The 20,248-nt window shown below is 40.9% G+C and overlaps 1 pseudogene; it reads left to right on the plus strand.

Moving 5' to 3' along the window:
- Positions 1 to 5,801: 5,801 nt before the first annotated feature.
- Positions 5,802 to 20,248, plus strand: part of LOC125528320 (glutathione S-transferase TCHQD-like) — a 44,217-nt pseudogene continuing 29,770 nt past the window's right edge.

Consider the following 20,248-nt stretch of genomic DNA (forward strand, 5'->3'; position numbering starts at 1 on the left):
GCGAGGAACAACCACTTCGAAAACTCTAAAATCCAATGGAATTTGTACACAATCATAAAATGATGTTTTTTATAGATTGTTTATACGTGCGGGATAAGGCCCCACTCTTGAACCTCGGTGGATGTTTGCATTGCAACGGTGATTGATCTTCAAGTCATGGCACAAGGTTGTAACTGGGAAGTCCTTTGATGGGTGGAAGAAGTAATGAAATATCTTAGGACCTCGTTCTTTGTGTCTAAACATTGTCCCTAAAATACTAGGTGGTTCATCATGTTGCTTAGGCGATCCATGTTGAACCGATGTATACAATGTGTTTTCCTCATAGGGGTTGTGGCTAATGATTTCCTTGGAGATACATTTTCCTATTTTCCCTCCTTCCATGTATGTTGTTGTGTACAACCTTCATAATTTGGATACTAAATTACTTATAGAACAATAACCCTAGCCATATACACATTTTATCTCTTGATAAAATGGCATATATACATTTGGTTTTACTAATATGATATCTCTAGAATCATGGACTAATCATATTTTTCATCTGTAATGGTGTACCTCGGCTCTGAAATACCTGTGTAAAAATTTGTTGCCACTTCAATGCCACCCCCATTGTTCTATATTGTTTCCAAGTTTACTTGTTTAATTTGTTCAGGTTTATATTATTTTATCTCATGACTTCTTATTGCTACACTTCTTCATACTGTATAAATGCACATGCCGATATGGATATTATGTACTAGTTTTAGATATGGGTAACAGGGTAAGCAAAAGAGATTTCCATTCAGTTGCTCTAATTTATGAGTAGAGGACAATAGGACAGGGCTCCGTGATTATGAGGCCCCACCATCATTGAAAATACAATTATGCCTCATGCACTCCCCTATGGTTCTCCATATGGTGCACCACTTGTTATTTATACCTCAAAGTTGAAACACTTTTTCCAGCAATTCAAGGTTGTTATTTGAGAGTTTTTGATTCGTTAGATTTGTAGGCTCCGAGAGTAAGCATGAAGAGAAGGAAATCCCTCCTTGTACGTTTGCACCTCTAGTGTTGGAGGTGCAAATATTTTTCATGGATCCTTTATTGATGCCTCCCATTCCTGTTGTCCTTGTGCACTCCTTCCTCTTCCTTTTGTCTTATACAATAGCTTTGGTGGAGAATCAATAGACATGAGTCCACATATTTGGTTAAGTGGAGAGCTTGAAGGCGAGTCGAAAAGTGTTAGAAAAGAGAGCATAATTAAGAACAGTGGGAGTGGGAACATGGAGAAAAGTCTAACTTGCTTTGTTTCCACCTCTAGTGTTGGAGGTGAGAACTCACTTTGGTGTTTTCCAAGGCTCTCATTCCTATATTGTTCTCAAGCACTCCTTCCTCTTCCCTTTTGGCTTGGTTGGTTGTTGAAGCTTAAAAACCAAACATATGTGTGCACATATTTCATGTCAGACGTCAAAAAATGAGGTAGCAAGAGGAAGAAAGAGAGGGCTTAAGAGCAGTGGGAGTGATAACATAGAGGAAATCCTAACTTATTGGTTCTTCACCTCTAGTATTGAGGTGGCAATTCAGTTTGGTATTTCCCTATGTGTCTCATTCCTATCGTTCTTAGGCACTCCTTCCTCTTCCTTTTTGTTTGCTAAATCGCTTTAGCAAAAGAATGCATATGGATAACATGAAGAGGACCAAAAGGTGGGCATGGGAACATGATGGAAGGCTAAAGCTCTCACCTCTCAGTTCCTGTGTAACAAAGTAAGATACTTTGGTTGATTTTCCCTGATGCCTACCATCCCTATTATTCTTTGGTGTGCCTTCCTCTTCCTTTTGGATCATACAAAATGAAAATGATTCGTAGTACAATATGATTTGATCAAGTTCATTAGCCCTACATAGTTGGATTGCTATCTTCTATGTTTATTTATTTGTTGGCATTCCTTATTCCATAACGACACACATGTGTAGCTCCAGATTATTCCGCACATGGGTCCTTTTTTAGGCTTCCACACATGAGTCCTTATATATATATGAAGTATACCTCTCTATGTCCAAAAAGGGCCTTTGTAGAAACATAAACAAGCACATTTTCAGAATTAACAAGATGAGACACATGACTTTAACACATAGGATGGTTCTTTATATTGATCTCATGTTGGAGAGTAAACCACATCAATGACATACCACTGCTAACTCAGAGTATGAGCAGAAATCAGAGGGAGAAAGGTGGTAAGGGCACACAAAATTGGCTTGCTTGGCTTTGATTAGAAACCAAATATATGTGTGTGTGCACATCTTCAATGTGAAATATCAAAAGCGATCTAGGAAAAGGAAGTAAGAGAGAGCTTAATAGCAATGGGAATGATAACGCATAGAAAAACGTAACCTACCGGTTCTTTACCTCTTTTGTTGAGGTGGAAATCCCATTTCATATTTCCCGATACCTCTCATTCCTATTGTTCTTAAGCGCTCTTCCTCTTACTATTTGTTTGGTAGATTGTTTAGCAATAAAGTAAACATATATGTTGATATATTCATATGATATGAGATGTCCACTGTGAGACAGGAAGATGAAGTAACAAGAGCCTAAGAGCAGTGTGCATGGGAACATGATGGAAGGCTAAAGCTCTCATTCCTCATCTAACACTAGAGGATGCTTTGGTCTGAGTTTTCCTGATGCCTCCCATGCCTATTGTTCTTTGGTGCTCCTTCCTCTTCCTTTTGGATCACACAACACGAGAAGGATTCATAATATAACATGATTTGGTTCAAGTTCATATACTCTACGTAGTAGGAATGTTATTTTTTTGCTGTTTTTCTGGCATTCCTTAATCCATGGTATGGTAAGATGGCGGATTGCTAACTAGTTTATACTTTAAAATATAGTATAGTATAGTAAACTACATTTCAAATTCTACAAATAGAACAAAACATGTTTTAGCCCCGGATTATTCTGCACACGAGTCCATATCATTCCAAGGCAATTAATATAAATTAAATATACATCTAGATCTGGAAAAAAAATCCACGTAGTCAAAGAAACATACACTAGCACCTTTTTAAATTTAGCAAGATAAGAAAGATGAGACACACAACTTTAACACATACAATGGTACATATTCTTCACTCGTTCCATTAAGTTGAAATCAATCTGGATATGAATCAGATCAATGACACACCACTCCTCACCATTGAAGCTAAGAATAGGAGCAGAAATCAGAGTGGGAAATATTCTAATTAGCAAACATAACATGTAAACTATATGCATTTCAGATTATCTTTAGCATTAATTAGCTTCCACCCTGTAAAATGATCTTAAATCACATAAACTGTTCCTATAGAGTTCACACATGGGCATAAAAAATGGACAAGTAACACATACTAGCAAGAAGCAACCATAACTATGAAATGATTCATCAACAGCTTCACAAATTCTAAACTCCAATGGAATTTGTACACTTGAGCATAACACTGTGTTTTTAACATACTATTTAGACGCGCAACTTATTTTCTCCACTCTCGAACCTCAATGCATGTTCACATCACAACTTGGGTGATTTGATCCAAGGGATGGTGGCCGAGCCACAAGGTTGTAACTGTGAAGTACTTTGCGGCTAGAAGAAGTACCGAGCTATCTTAAGGATCTCACTCTTACTTTGTGTCTGAACCTTGTCCCCAAAATACTAGGTGGTGCAGTGTATTGCCTAGGTGAACCATGCTGAATTGATGTGGATAGTGAGTTTAGACAAGTACTTGACGTCTTGACCAATATGCTTCCACCAAGGGATCATGGCTGATGATTCTTGTTTTCCTATCTATCCTATGTATCTGTGTGTAGCCTACATAATTTGGATGCAAAATTACTTACAGAACAACAAACATGTATATTGTTTCCTCTAGAAATGACATGTACAACCGTTCTATTTTTACTACTGCATAATCTGTTTAATCATGGGCTGATCACATTATCATCTATTCTAGTGTAGCTAATATATGAAGTCCATGTGTACCAATTGTAATCGAAATGTTCTTTTCCATCCTTTCATATTTTTCCTATGTTTAATTTGTAAAAATTCATATTTTCTTTTAGATCATAAATTTTGCTTGCTACCTTTTTTGCTTCATATTATTCTTATATTTTACCCATAACATTTGGTTCTATATATGTGCACAATTTGATAAAATGATATATCAGATTTCGGATGTTGGTAAGCAAAAGATCTCCCTGCATGTGATGTGAATTAAGAGTACATGACAATAGGACAAGGCCCAGTTATTGTGTGGCCCCATTGTCTCTGGTTATAGAATGGTGCCACATGCACTGTGAGTCTTCCATGCTTGCTCTTCTTAAGTTTCTCTATAGAGTTGCCTACAGTCTATTTATAGTTTGAAACACTTAGTCCAACACTTTAAGCTTAGTGTTTACTTATTTGAGAGTTTCGTAAGCACTGAGAGTAAGCTGTGAAGAAGTAGACGAAAGAGAGATCTTAAGAGCGCTAGGAATGGGAATATGGAGGAATGCCAAACTTATTTGTTTTCACCTCTAGTATTGGGGGTGCAAATGTTATGTTTGGTGTTTTCCCGATGCCTCCCATTCCTATGGTTCTTGAGCACTCCTTCCTCTTCTCTTTCTCCTGCACAATAGATTAATTCATAAATATGTGTGCACATACTTAGATAATCTGAGATCTAGAACGCTAGTTGAGAAGAGGAAGAAAAGAGAGCCTGAGAGCAGTGGGAATGGGAACATGGAGGAAACCCTAAATGGAACGGTTGAAGTTGCAGCTGTCGTACCATCTTCACCATTGGCAGCTACAATATTTCATCTACTGATTCAATTCAACCTCAACTTCAGAGCTTCTAGGTACAGATTCTGCACATGGAAATGATAACAGAGAAGTTGCTTCGTCAGGAATCACAATGTCTATGTAGATTTAACTCAACACATCAGATGATTACATAGATATAATATTTTAGGTGTTACTAGGTGGATATTAGTTACTGGACCTGTGAGACAAGATTTTAATCAAAACCTCAAAATACTACTTTCCCTAGACACGATTCATGATTCAGAAATTAAATGCATAGCCAAATGATATGGTAAAACATTACAGTACGATGATCAACTCAAATAGGATGACGAAACAAATATGAGCGCGCGAGGGGAAAATGCTATTTTATCACGAGTGATGAACCTTGAAGAAAAGGGGTATTTTCTTTTAGAAAAAAAAATTGAGACCACCGCCACACCTGAGAGCCAGGGAAATTGGCTTCAACGGTTCACATTTGAAAAACTTATGAGTATAAACCAAAAATAAAGGACTAATGTGCCTAAATAGTTGCATCAGTTGAGTTGTCATGGGAGTTAATTTCGTTCTCTCTCGAGAGGTCAATTGTGTACATTTGTATCAGTTGAGTTGTCAAGCAAAACAATCATTTCAAATAAATGAATGGTGCCTGTCAATCTGGTGATCGCAAAATCAGGTATAAAGTGGCCGCCTATTACTCCCTACTTCTATTGATCATTCACCGCTATCTGCCGTTTGGGTTTTACTAGGCAAAGTCATGATGGAAGGAATGCATCCAAGCGCGGACAGAACACTTCACCTTATAGTTTACTAATATACTATAGAATCTAACCAAATTACTACCAATTCATTCTTAGACCACACACTTTGGGTAAAAATCTGCTTTCACAATATTCAGGTAAAAATCAGTCTTCACAATATTCAGACATCATTGTCATCACAAATTCACATGAAAATACTGAGGTCCCTTCCTTCTAATTCCTTCCAAAACTTTGGCACTTTACCTCTATGCTAAGCGGTGAAATCCAGCCTGTGGATATTGAGGTTCTCCAATGGATGCAGAAAGTTGATTGTTGGAATCCTAAGATGTTCACAATAACTCCCAGCCTATGTCTTAATTTGTCTCCATCGACATCACCCTCATGAGTTTGTGAAAAAAAATTAAATGTCCTCACGGCGATTGGCTGGCTTTCCTTCTCCTAGTGGCTACCATGGACCTGAGTACGCCATGAGAGGCCACACGGCTAAGAAGATTGACGTGTTTGCACTCGGCGTGGTAGCGCTGGAGATTGTTGCCGGTGAACCGAACCATCACACTAGGCTTGAAGACGATACACCTTATACTTATATTTGAAAATGTAAGTGTTGGGGAACGTAGTAATTTCAAAAAATTTCCTACGCACACGCAAGATCATGGTGATGCATAGCAACGAGAGAGGAGAGTGTTGTCTACATGCCCTCGTAGACCGGCAATGGAAGCGTTGACACAACATAGAGGAAGTAGTCGTACGTCTTCCCGATCCGACCGATCCAAGTACCGAATATACGGCACCTCCGAGTTCTGCACACGTTCAACTCGGTGACGTCCCTCGAGCTCCGATCCAGCAAAGTGTTGAGGGAGAGTTTCGTCAGCACGACGACATGATGACGGTGATGATGTTCTACCGACGCAGGGCTTCGCCTAAGTACCGCTACGATATGACCGAGGTGGAATATGGTGGAAGGGGGCACCGCACACGGCTAAGGAACGATCACGAAGATCAACTTGTGTGTCTATGGGGTGCCCCCACCCCCGTATATAAAGGAGTGGAGGAGGGGGAGAGGGCCAGCCCCTATGGCGCGCCCCGGAGGAGTCCTACTCCCACCGGGAGTAGGATTCCTCCCTTCCCTAGTTGGAGTAGGAGAGGAAGGGAAGGAGGAGTAGGAGAGAAGGAAAGGGGGGGCGCACCCCCCAAACCTTCTCCAATTCGGCCTCCTGCCCAAAGGGGGCGCACCAGCCCCTTGTGGGCTGGTGTGCTTCCTTCTTATGGCCCATAAGGCCCATAACTTCTCCCGGGGGGTTCCGGTAACCTCCCGGTACTCCGGAAAAATGCCTGAACCACTCGGAACCCTTCCGATGTCCAAACATAGTCATCTAATATATCAATCTTTACGTCTCGACCATTTCGAGACTCCTCATCATGTCCCCAATCTCATCCGGGACTCCGAACAACCTCCGGTACATCAAAACACAAAAACTCTTATTACGATCGTCACCGAACTTTAAGCGTGCGGACCCTACGGGTTCGAGAACTATGTAGACATGACCGAGACTCGTCTCCGGTCAATAACCAATAGCGGAACCTGGATGCTCATATTGGCTCCCACATATTCTACGAAGATCTTTATCGGTCAAACCGCATAACAACATACGTTGTTCCCTTTGTCATCGGTATGTTACTTGCCCGAGATTCGATCGCCGGTATCTCAATACCTAGTTCAATCTCGTTACCGGCAAGTCTCTTTACTCGTTACGTAACACATCATCCCGCAACTAACTCATTAGTTGCAATGCTTGCAAGGCTTATAGTGATGTGCATTACCGAGTGGGCCCAGAGATACCTCTCCGACAATCGGAGTGACAAATCCTAATCTCGAAATACGCCAACCCAACAAGTACCTTCGGAGACACCTGTAGAGCACCTTTATAATCACCCAGTTACGTTGTGACGTTTGGTAGCACACAAAGTGTTCCTCCGGTAAACGGGAGTTGCATAATCTCATAGTCATAGGAACATGTATAAGTCATGAAGAAAGCAATAGCAACAAACTAAACAATCAAGTGCTATGCTAACGGAATGGGTCAAGTCAATCACATCATTCTCCTAATGATGTGATCCCGTTAATCAAATGACAACTCATGTCTATGGCTAGGAAACATAACCATCTTTGATCAACAAGCTAGTCAAGTAGAGGCATACTAGTGACACTTTGTTTGTCTATGTATTCACACATGTATTATGTTTCCGGTTAATACAATTCTAGCATGAATAATAAACATTTATCATGAAATAAGGAAATAAATAATAAATTTATTATTGCCTCTAGGGCATATTTCCTTCAGTCTCCCACTTGCACTAGAGTCAATAATCTAGTTCACATCGCCATGTGATTTAACATTAATAGTTCACATCACCATGTGATTAACACCCATAGTTCACATCGTCATGTGACCAACACCCAAAGGGTTTACTAGATTCAATAATCTAGTTCACATCGCCATGTGATTTAACATTAATAGTTCACATCACCATGTGATTTAACATTAATAGTTCACATCACCATGTGATTAACACCCATAGTTCACATCGTCATGTGACCAACACCCAAAGGGTTTACTAGATTCAATAATCTAGTTCACATCGCTATGTAATTAACACCCAAAGAGTACTAAGGTGTGATCATGTTTTGCTTGTGAGAGAAGTTTAATCAACGGGTCTGCCACATTCAGATCCGTAAGTATTTTGCAAATTTTTATGTCAACAATGCTCTGCACGGAGCTACTCTAGCTAATTGCTTCCACTTTCAATATGTATCCAGATTGAGATTTAGAGTCATCTGGATCAGTGTCAAAACTTGAATCGACGTAACCCTTTACGATGAACCTTTTGTCACCTCCATAATCGAGAAACATATCCTTATTCCACTAAGGATAATTTTGACCAATGTCCAGTGATCTACTCCTAGATCACTATTGTACTCCCTTGCCAAACTCAGGGCAGGGTATACAATAGGTCTAGCACATAGCATGGCATACTTTATAGAACCTATGGCTGAGGCATAGGGGATGACTTTCATTCTCTCTCTATCTTTTGCCATGGTTGGGTTTTGAGTCTTACTCAACTTCACACCTTGTAACACAGGCAAGAACTCCTTCTTTGACTGTTCTATTTTGAACTACTTCAAAATCTTGTCAAGGTATGTGCTCATTGAAAAACTTATCAAGCGTCTTGATCTATCTCTATAGATCTTGATGCTTAATATGTAAGCAGCTTCACCGAGGTCTTTCTTTGAAAAACTCCTTTCAAACATTCCTTTATGCTTTGCAGAATAAATCTACATTATCTCCGATCAACAATATGTCATACACATATCTTTATCAGAAATGCTGTAGTGCTCCCACTCACTTTTTTGTAAATACAGGCTTCACCGCAAGTCTGTATAAAACTATATGCTTTGATCAACTTATCAAAGCGTATATTCCAACTCCGAGATGCTTGCACCAGTCCATAGATGGATCGCTGGAGCTTGCATATTTTGTTAGCACCTTTAGGATTGACAAAACCTTCTGGTTGCATCATATACAACTCTTCTTTAATAAATCCATTAAGGAATGCAGTTTTGTTTATCCATTTGCCAGATTTCATAAAATGCGGCAATTGCTAACATGATTTGGACAGACTTAAGCATAGATACGAGTGAGAAACTCTCATCGTAGTCAACACCTTGAACTTGTCGAAAACCTTTTTGCGACAATTCTAGCTTTGTAGATAGTAACATTACTATCAGCTTCCGTCTTCCTCTTGAAAATCCATTTAATCTCAATGGCTCGCTGATCAATGGGCAAGTCAATCAAAGTCCATACTTTGTTCTCATACATGGATCTCATCTCAGATTTCATGGCCTCAAGCCATTTCGCGGAATCTGGGCTCATCATCGCTTCCTCATAGTTCGTAGGCTCATCATGGTCAAGTAACATGACCTCCAGAACAGGATTACCGTACCACTCTGGTGCGGATCTTACTCTGGTTTACCTACAAGGTTCGGTAGTAACTTGATCTGAAGTTACATGATCATCATCATTAACTTCCTCACTAATTGGTGTAGTAGTCGCAGGAATAGATTTCTGTGATGAACTACTTTCCAATAAGGGAGCAGGTACAGTTACCTCATCAAGTTCTACTTTCCTCCCACTCACTTCTTTTGAGAGAAACTCCTTCTCTAGAAAGGATCCATTCTCAGCAACGAATATCTTGCCTTCGGATCTGTGATAGAAGGTGTACCCAACAATTTCTTTTGGGTATCCTATGAAGACGCACTTCTCCAATTTGGGTTTGAGCTTATCAGGTTGAAACTTTTTCACATAAGCTTTGCAACCTCAAACTTTAAGAAACGACAACTAAGGTTTCTTGCCAAACCATAGTTCATACGGTGTCGTCTCAACGGATTTAGATGGTGCCCTATTTAACGTGAATGTAGCTGTCTCTAATGCATAACCTCAAAACGATAGCGGTAAATTAGTAAGAGATGTCATAGATCGCACCATATCTAATAAAGCATGGTTACGACGTTCGGACACACCATTACACTGTGGTGTTCTAGGTGGCGTGAGTAGTGAAACTATTTCACATTGTTTTAACTGAAGGCCAAACTTGTAACTCAAATATTTTATTTCTGTGGTCATATCATAGAAACTTTTATTTTTGTTACGACGATTCTCCACTTCACTCTGAAATTCTTTTGAACTTTTCAAATGTTTCATACTTGTGTTTCATCAAGTAGATATACTCATATCTGCTCAAATCATCTGTGAAGATCAGAAAATAATGATACCTATCGCGAGCCTCAATATTCATCGGACCACATACATCAGTATGTATGATTTCCAACAAATCTTTTGCTCGCTCCATTGTTCCGGAGAGCGGAGTCTTAGTCATCTTGCCCATGAGGCATGGTTCGCAAGTATCAACTGATTCATAATCAAATGATTCCAAAAGTCCATCAGCATGGATTTTCTTCATGCGCTTTACATCAATATGACCTAAACGGCAGTGCCACAAATAAATTGCACTATCATTATTAACTTTGCATCTTTTGGCTTCAATATTATGCAAATGTGTATCACCACGATCGAGATCCAACAAACCATTTTCATTGGGTGTATGACCATAGAAGGTTTTATTCATGTAAACAGAACAACAATTATTCTCTAACTTACATGAATAACCGTATTGCAATAAACATGATCCAATCATATTCATGCTCAACGCAAACACTAAATAACATTTATTTTAGGTTTAACACTAATCCCGAAAGTATAGGGAGTGTGCGATGATGATCATATCAATCTTGGAACCATTTCCAATACACATCGTCACTTCACCGTTAACTAGTCTCTGTTCATTCTGCAACTCCCGTTTCGAGTTACTATTCTTAGCAACTGAACAAGTATCAAATACTGAGGGGTTGCTACGAACACTAGTAAAATACACATCAATAATATGTATATCAAATATACCTTTATTCACTTTGCCATCCTTCTTATCCGCAAAATACTTGGGGCAGTTCCGCTTCCAGTGACCAGTCCCTTTGCAGTAGAAGCACTTAGTCTCAGGCTTAGGACCAGACTTGGGCTTCTTCACTTGAGCAGCAACTTGCTTGCCGTTCTTCTTGAAGTTCCCCTTCTTCCCTTTTCCCTTTTCTTGAAACTAGTGGTCTTGTCTACCATCAACATTTGATATTTTTCTTGATTTCAACCATCGTTGATTTCAGCATTACGAAGAGCTTGGGAATCGTTTCCGTTATCCCTTGCATATCATAGTTCATCACGAAGTTCTACTAACTTGGTGATGGTGACTAGAGAATTCTATCAATCACTATCTTATCTGGAAGATTAACTCCCACTTGATTCAAGCGATTGTAATACCCGGACAATCTGAGTACATGCTCACTGCTTGAGCTATTCTCCTCCTCCATCTTTTTAGCTATAGAACTTTGTTGGAGACTTCATATCTCTCAACTCGGGTATTTGCTTGAAATATTAACTTCAACTCCTGGAACATCTCATATGGTCCATGACTTTCAAAACATCTTTGAAGTCCCAATTCTAAGCCGTTAAGCATGGTGCACTAAACTATCAAGTAGTCATCATATTGAGCTAGCCAAACGTTCATAACGTCTGCCTCTACTCCTGCAATAGGTCTGTCACCTAGCGGTGCATCAAAGACATAATTCTTCCGTGCAGCAATGAGGATAATCCTCGGATTACGGATCCAATCCGCATCATTGCTACTAACATTTTTCAACATAATTTTTCTCTAGGAACACTAAACTGGGAGCAACATCGCGAGCTATTGATCTACAACATAGATAAGCTAATACTACCAGGACTAAGTTCATGATAAATTAAAGTTCAATTAATCATATTACTTAAGAACTCCCACTTAGACAGACATCCCTCTAATCTTCTAAGTGATCACGTGATCCATATCAACTAAACCATGTCCGATCATCATGTGAGATGGAGTAGTTTCAATGGTGAACATCACTATGTTGATCATATCTACTATATGATTCACGCTCGACCTTTCGGTCTCCGTGTTCTGAGGCCATATCTGTTATATGCTAGGCTCGTCAAGTTTAACCTGAGTATTCTGCGTGTGCAAAACTGGCTTGCACCCGTTGTAGATGGACGTAGAGCTTATCACACCCGATCATCACGTGGTGTCTGGGCACGACGAACTTTGACAACGGTGCATACTCAGGGAGAACACTTTTATCTTGAAATTTAGTGAGAGATCATCTTATAATGCTACCGTCAATCAAAGCAAGATAAGATGCATAGAAGATAAACATCACATGCAATCAATATAAGTGATATGATATGGCCATCATCATCTTGTACTTATGATCTCCATCTCCGAAGCACCGTCATGATCACCATCGTCACCGGCGCGACACCTTGATCACCATCGTAGCATCGTTGTCGTCTCGCCAATCTTATGCTTCCACGACTATCGCTACCGCTTAGTGATAAAGTAAAGCATTACAATGCAATTGCATTGCATACAATAACGCGACAACCATATGGCTCCTGCCAATTGCCGATAACTCGGTTAAAAAATATGATCATCTCATCCTATATACCTAAGAAGTTCACCCCCACTACCTTATTTATCTAGACATGCAAGCTGTCCACATCAGCACTTGGCCATGTCATCAATTCTTCATCATAGCAATGCGTCCGCATACAGCCATGAGACATTCATTCTTTGGCCCGCCATATCCTCCATGCAAAAAAACGGATTACAGTCTTATATACTGTGCACCGAAGCCCGATCGTCTAAAACAAAAAGAAGCCCAAATGTTTAACTGTCTCTTCATGTCTTGTGGCGGAAGGTGAAACTTCAGGGAGCAACAGCCTATCCAACTCAGCAAACCACCACATAAGCAAATTAATCTTTTTTCCTAGATTACATATATGATATTTCAGCTTTTTTCCCTAAAAAATAATGGTCTCCACGACACCCTTTGGTATCCTCCAAGTTATTTTCTCCACCACACGGTTGATCTCCTCTGTTATTAACCTCTCTTCCGGGCTCATCAGTTCCACTCACGCCATGAGATCGAAACGCATGCCATGGTTGGGTAAGAAGTTCGTGGCTGCCGGATTTCTGTGTTGCTGCCAACATGAATCCCTATTTTGCCACCACCGTCGGCTCTGCTGCCCAAATCCCGCACCCAGGCGTCGAACCGGACACCCATTGAACTAGATGTGCTGCCGCTGGGCGCCGGCGTCCTCCTTGAATGTCACGTGGATAAGAGGTTGGGACTCTCCTCCCTCTCAGTCCCGAGTCAGCTTGGTTGGATGTTCTGATATTTGCTCAACTACAGACCTGCATATTTCTCTCTCATGTTTGATTAGTACAAATTTTATCTGTATTCAGTTTGAACTATTATGATTGTTTTGTAGGACCAGAGGATCAGAGTAGTCCAGTTCATTTTCAGGTACGTTGTTTTTTTCTGGCAGTATTATAACATGCCATGCTCCAACCACGAGTTCCTACATCCCAGACCTTAAAAATCTTCTAAACATGTATGTGTGCGGCATAACTGCAGATCTCCATAACACCTTATTTCAAGTCTGTAAGGCTAATCGAGCCCATAATAGTAGAATGTGGACATCAATTTTAAGCAGATCGGATTGTCGTCGTCCTTGATGCAGCCACCCATTGGAGGCACTACAGTGGACTGGTGACGCAATACTTTGCAATCCTGGACACTGTTCGAGTTTGTTGCCAGCCGAACTCAGGCAGGTAATCCCAAACATTAACTAACATGCTTTGTTCTTTGCTCTACTATGCCTTCTGTGTAGCGTTTGAGGTCCTTCTCTTATCATAAGCAGAGGTGATGTGTTCTCTTTTAATCTTCTACGTTCTGTTAGCATCAGGATACATATATTCTTTATATTTTAATGTCATTCTATTTTCATGTATTGTATTAATTCTCATTCCCTTTTCAGTTACTATCGGGACAATTTCCTGCCAATATTGCATTAAAGTTTCAAGTTGAGATGGAGGGCTAACTCTCTGTCCACTGAACTGTTAGATTGCCTCACTATTTTATTTCCTGTTGAAACTGACCTTTCTTGCAAATTTCTCTAATATTGTTAATTTCTTGCTAATTGTTGTCTAATATTTCCTTCACTAAATGTAGTACAGGTTTAATTACTTGGCTGTAATAATGTCACAACCAGAATTGGTATGTCTATGTTCTTGACATCATGCACCTCTTCTCACACGTTGTTTCCTTTCCAGTTTTCAATTGCCAACACTGTGCTATGGTCATCGACTGAAGATAAGAAGTGAGTATAATGTAGGTGACTAAGAAGCATTATCACCTCCCAAGGCAATCATCGACGCCTATTTGATTTGTTCTATTTTTATTTGCTCCTTTTGTGAGATGTTTTGGATGAACAGATGATTTCATGCTCACTATATTTAGTCACTGGACAATTGAAAGAGTAGTAATGTTGATATTTCTTAAAGCAAAATGGAAAATATTTGTATTGTGTATTGCTCGGTGTCATGAAATGGGTTTAATTTACCCGAGAGACAACGCAGTTAACAAGTATATTCAAATTATCTTTTCATTTGTCCAATTTCCAATTTTTTAATTGCTACAACTCCCGCAGCAATGCGCGGGGTGTCATCTAGTACAATAAAATTTAGCATCATGTCTTGACCATATCACATCACAACATGCCCTGCAAAAACAAGTTAGACGTCCTCTACTTTGTTGTTGCAAGTTTTACATGGCTGTTACGGGCTTAGCAAGAACCGTTCTTACCTAGGCATCAAAACCACAATGATAGTTTGTCAAGTTGGTGCTGTTTTAACCTTCGCAAGGACCGGGTGTAGCCACACTTGGTTCAACTAAAGTTGGAGAAACTGACACCCGCTAGTCACCTGTGTGCATAGCACGGCGGTAAAACCAGTCTCGCGTAAGCGTATGCGTAATGTCGGTCCGGGCCGCTTCATCCAACAATACCGCCGAACCAAACTGTGACATGCTGGTAAGCAGTATGACTTATATCACCCATAACTCACTTGTGTTCTACTCGTACATATTACATCAACGCATAAAACCTAGGCTCGGATGCCACTGTTGGGGAACGTAGTAATTTCAAAAAAATTCCTACGCACACGCAAGATCATGGTGATGCATAGCAACGAGAGAGGAGAGTGTTGTCTACGTACCCTCGTAGACCGGCAATGGAAGCGTTGACACAACATAGAGGAAGTAGTCGTACGTCTTCCCGATCCGACCGATCCAAGTACCGAACGTACGGCACCTCCGAGTTCTGCACACGTTCAACTCGGTGACGTCCCTCGAGCTCTGATCCAGCAAAGTGTTGAGGGAGAGTTTCGTCAGCACGACGGCATGATGACGATGATGATGTTCTACCGACGCAGGGCTTCGCCTAAGCACCGCTACAATATGACTGAGGTGGAATATGGTGGAAGGGGGCACTGCACACGGCTAAAGAATGATCACGAAGATCAACTTGTGTGTCTATGGGGTGCCCCCACCCCCGTATATAAAGGAGTGGAGGAGGGGGAGAGGGCCGGCCCCTATGGCGCGCCCTGGAGGAGTCCTACTCCCACCGGGAGTAGGATTTCCCCCTTCCCTAGTTGGAGTAGGAGAGGAAGGGAAGGAGGAGTAGGAGAGAAGGAAAGGGGGGCCGCACCCCCCAAACCTTCTCCAATTCGGCCTCCTGCCCAAAGGGGGCGCACCAGCCCCTTGTGGGCTGGTGTGCTTCCTTCTTATGGCCCATAAGGCCCATAACTTCTCCCGGGGGGGGGGGGTCCGGTAACCTCCCGGTACTCCGGAAAAATGCCTGAACCACTCGGAACCCTTCCGATGTCCAAACATAGTCATCCAATATATCAATCTTTATGTCTCGACCATTTCGAGACTCCTCTTCATGTCCCCGATCTCATCCGGGACTCCGAACAACCTTTGGTACATCAAAACACAAAAACTCTTATTACGATCGTCACCGAACTTTAAGCGTGCGGACCCTACGGGTTCGAGAACTATGTAGACATGACCGAGACACGTCTCCGCTCAATAACCAATAGCGGAACCTGGATGCTCATATTGGCTCCCACATATTCCACGAAGATCTTTATCGGTCAAACTTCATAACAACATACGTTGTTCCCTTTGTCATCGGTATGTTACTTGCCCGAGATTCGATCGTGGGTATCTCAATACCTAGTTCAATCTCGTTACCGGCAAGTCTCTTTACTCGTTCCATAACACATCATCCCGCAACTAACTCATTAGTTGCAATGCTTGCAAGGCTTATAGTGATGTGCATTACCGAGTGGGCCCAGAGATACCTCTCCGACAATCGGAGTGACAAATCCTAATCTCGAAATACGCCAACCCAACAAGTACCTTCAGAGACACCTGTAGAGCACCTTTATAATCACCCAGTTACGTTGTGACGTTTGGTAGCACACAAAGTGTTCCTCCGATAAACGGGAGTTGCATAATCTCATAGTCATAGGAACATGTATAAGTCATGAAGAAAGCAATAGCAACAAACTAAACAATCAAGTGCTATGCTAACGGAATGAGTCAAGTCAATCACATCATTCTCCTAATGATGTGATCCCGTTAATCAAATGGCAACTCATGTCTATGGCTAGGAAACATAACCATCTTTGATCAACAAGCTAGTCAAGTAGAGGCATACTAGTGACACTTTGTTTGTCTATGTATTCACACATGTATTATGTTTCCGGTTAATACAATTCTAGCATGAATAATAAACATTTATCATGAAGTAAGGAAATAAATAATAACTTTATTATTGCCTCTAGGGCATATTTCCTTCAGTAAGGTCAATAAAATCCAGAGTATATTAGTAGAAAGTAAAGCCACAAGCCCACAACTGTGATTTGGTCGGTATGCTGTCGGCAAAATCTTTTTTTCGAAAAGGGGGATCGCCCCAGCCTCTGCATCGGAATAATGCATACGGCCAATATTATTAATAAGCAAAAGGTCCAACAAAATTCTCCAAGTCTTGAACAAAGAAATACAAAAAAATCTCACGAAGAGCAAAGCATAAAAAGAAAGGCCACAACCGGCTGGCAAAAGGTAGGAGCACTACATGCCTATGATATTACATGACCGCCATCCGAACCGGTGAAAATATCCCATGCTACCATCTCCCATCGGGTAGACCCAGTAACCAAATGCTCCCTGGCCTCTATCGGAGTGACTAGCGACCACATATGGATCAACGCAGTTGTTCTGAAGATAACCTGCAAAAAATGAATGTTTGTTGTTCTGTTAAAAACCAAATCATTTCTGCAGTTCCAAACTGCCCACAATAAAGCACATACTCCCACACGAATGTGTCTCGCTGTAGCAGTATCTATCCCATCAAGCCACGTCCCAAATAACGTGTTGATAGAAGTTGGTGGAGTAATGTTGAAAGTTATGTGAACTGACCGCCACATAATTTATAGTTGATTTTTTTACTATGATTACTGAAACTCTGGATGTTTTCAGGTGTGGGACCTGTACGAGAACGACAGTCCCCTCGACTTTGTGGATCCGAAGTTATCGCAATTCAACAGCGAGGAGGTGCTCCGGGTGATCCGCGTCGCACTCATCTGCACCCAGGGGTCGCCCCACCAACGACCGTTGATGTCGATGGTGGTGTCAATGCTCATGGAATATGCCGACATGGCCGGGCTACATCACGGATTGGCAGGTCAAGGCCGGGAGCAGCAGCAGCTACACATGCACGAGCAGCCAGGCCGGTCTGTCAACAGTCTTTCAGCGCCGGCCCTGTTGCGGGCAGGGATGCCACGCCGGTGACCGGGAACCTGTCGCCGATGTTCTCCTCCATCATCGATGAGGGCAGGTGAGGTGCGTGTGCGCGCCGAGGTGTTTGTTAGTTGGCATCTCAGGTGGTAGCAACTACTACTAGTAATTGGCAGGGCGAAGGAGAGTATTTTTTATTTTCTTCTGCCGTGAAAACGCTAAATTATTTTCCTGCTGTATGAATGCACAAGATATCCTTGCACATGCTCTACATGTACAACACAGGACAATGGGCCCCATTGTCATTGGTTGTATAGTGATACTATGCACTGGGTGTCTTAATTAGTTGATCTTCCTATGGTTCTCTACATAGTGCATAGCACATCTATTTATACATCAAAGTTGAAAGACTTAGTCCAACAATTTCAAGCTTGTTGTCTGATACTTTTTTCTTCAGCTTTTGTAGGCTCAATAGTAAGCAGGGAAGAGGAAGAAAGAGAGAGCATAAGAGCACTAGGAATGGGAACATGGAGGAAAGTTTAACTCTTATATTTTCACCTCTAGTGTTGGAGGTGCAAATATTTAGTTGTGTGCTTTCCTGATGTCTCCCATTCCTATGGTTCTTGAGCACTCCTTCCTCTTCCTTTTCGCTTGCACAATAGATTAATCCATAAACCGTAAATATGTGTGCACATACTTAGATAACCTGAGATCTAGAAGGCTAGTTGAGAAGAGGAAGAAAAGAGAGCTTGAGAGCAGTGGGAATGGGAACATGGAGGAAACCCTAACTTGCTTTGCTTCCACCTCTAGTGTAGGAGGTGAGAATTCAGTTTGGTGTTTCCTGATGTCTTCTATTCCTATTGTTCTCTAGCACTCCTTACTTTTCTTTTGCTTGCTTGGTTGCTCCTATTGTTCTCTAGCACTCCTTCCTTTTCATTGGCTTGCTTGGTTGCGTTAGCATGGAAATAAAATATATGCGCACATATTCGTTGTGAGATCTCAAAAGCGAGCTAGGAAGTGGAAGAAATAGAGGGCCTAAGAGCGGTGGGAATGAGAACATAAAGTAAAGTCTAACTTATTGGTTCTTCATCTCCTGTGTTGTGGTGGAAATTTGGTTTGGTATTTCCCGATGCCTCTCATTCCTATCATTCTTATGCGCTCCTTCCTCTTCCTTTTTGCTTGTTAAATTGCTTTAGCAGGAAAAGAATACATATATGTTCATATATTTAGGTTATATGAGATGTCCAGTACGAGACAGAAAGTGGAAAAAAAGAGGGCCTAAGAGAGGTGAGCATGGTAACATGATGGAAGGCTAAAACATGAGTTCCTCATCTAACACCGGAAGAGGATTTGTTTTGAGTTTTCATGTTGCCACCCATGCCGATTGTTCTTTGGTGTTCATTCCTCTTCCTTTTGGATCACACAACATAAAAATGATTCATAGTATTAAAATGATTTCTTTCAAGTTCATACACCCTGCATAGTTGAATTTCTATTTTCTGTCTTTATTCCTTTGGGATACCCTAATCCATTCATAGGATAAGATGTCGGCTTAACAAGCCAACTAGTTTATACTTGACAATTTGTTAATACCGTTTCATTTTTAAGATTATACTAGCACCATGAAACACACCAAGACATTTAATTTACATGTCATATAGTACATATGAAGTACACATTGTTATATCTCGTAAAGGGCTAGTTAGTCATAGAAACATAAATAAGCAAACTTTCTGACTTGTTAAGATGAGACACACAACTTTAATAAATAAAATGATGAATATTCTTCACTAGTTCCCATTTGTTGAACTCATGATGTAGAGAAAATCAGAGCAATGACACACCAATGCCAGCGAGTGTAGCTAAGAGTCATAACAGAAGTTAGAGTGAGAAAGATGGTAGTCAGCTCACAAAATATGTAACAGAACATGCATTGCAAATTGTTTTCAGCATGCACCCTATAAAATGAACTAAAACGGACAAAATGTTCCCCGAGACTTCACACATGCACATAGCAAATTAATCGATATATACGCATGCTAGCAAGAAACAACCACCTCAAAAACTCTAAACTCCAATAAAATTTGTAAATGACAATAAAATGATGTGTTTTTATATATCGTTTTGACGTGCGGGATAAGGCTTATTTCCTCCACTCTTGAACTTCGGTGGGTGTTTGCATTGCAACCCGTGTGATTTGATCCTTTGAGTGATGGTGGCCGATCTACAAGGTTGTAACTAGGAAGGAGGGTGAAAGAATTACTGAAATATCTTTAGGACCTCGTTCTTTGTGTCTGAGCCTTGTCCCTAAAATACTAGGTGGTTCATTTTGTTGCTTTTTTGACAGAAAG

Source organism: Triticum urartu, chromosome 2A (genome assembly GCF_056163025.1).
Source record: "Triticum urartu cultivar PI428250 chromosome 2A, HENAU_Tu73, whole genome shotgun sequence".
Classification (NCBI taxonomy): Eukaryota; Viridiplantae; Streptophyta; class Magnoliopsida; order Poales; family Poaceae; genus Triticum; species Triticum urartu.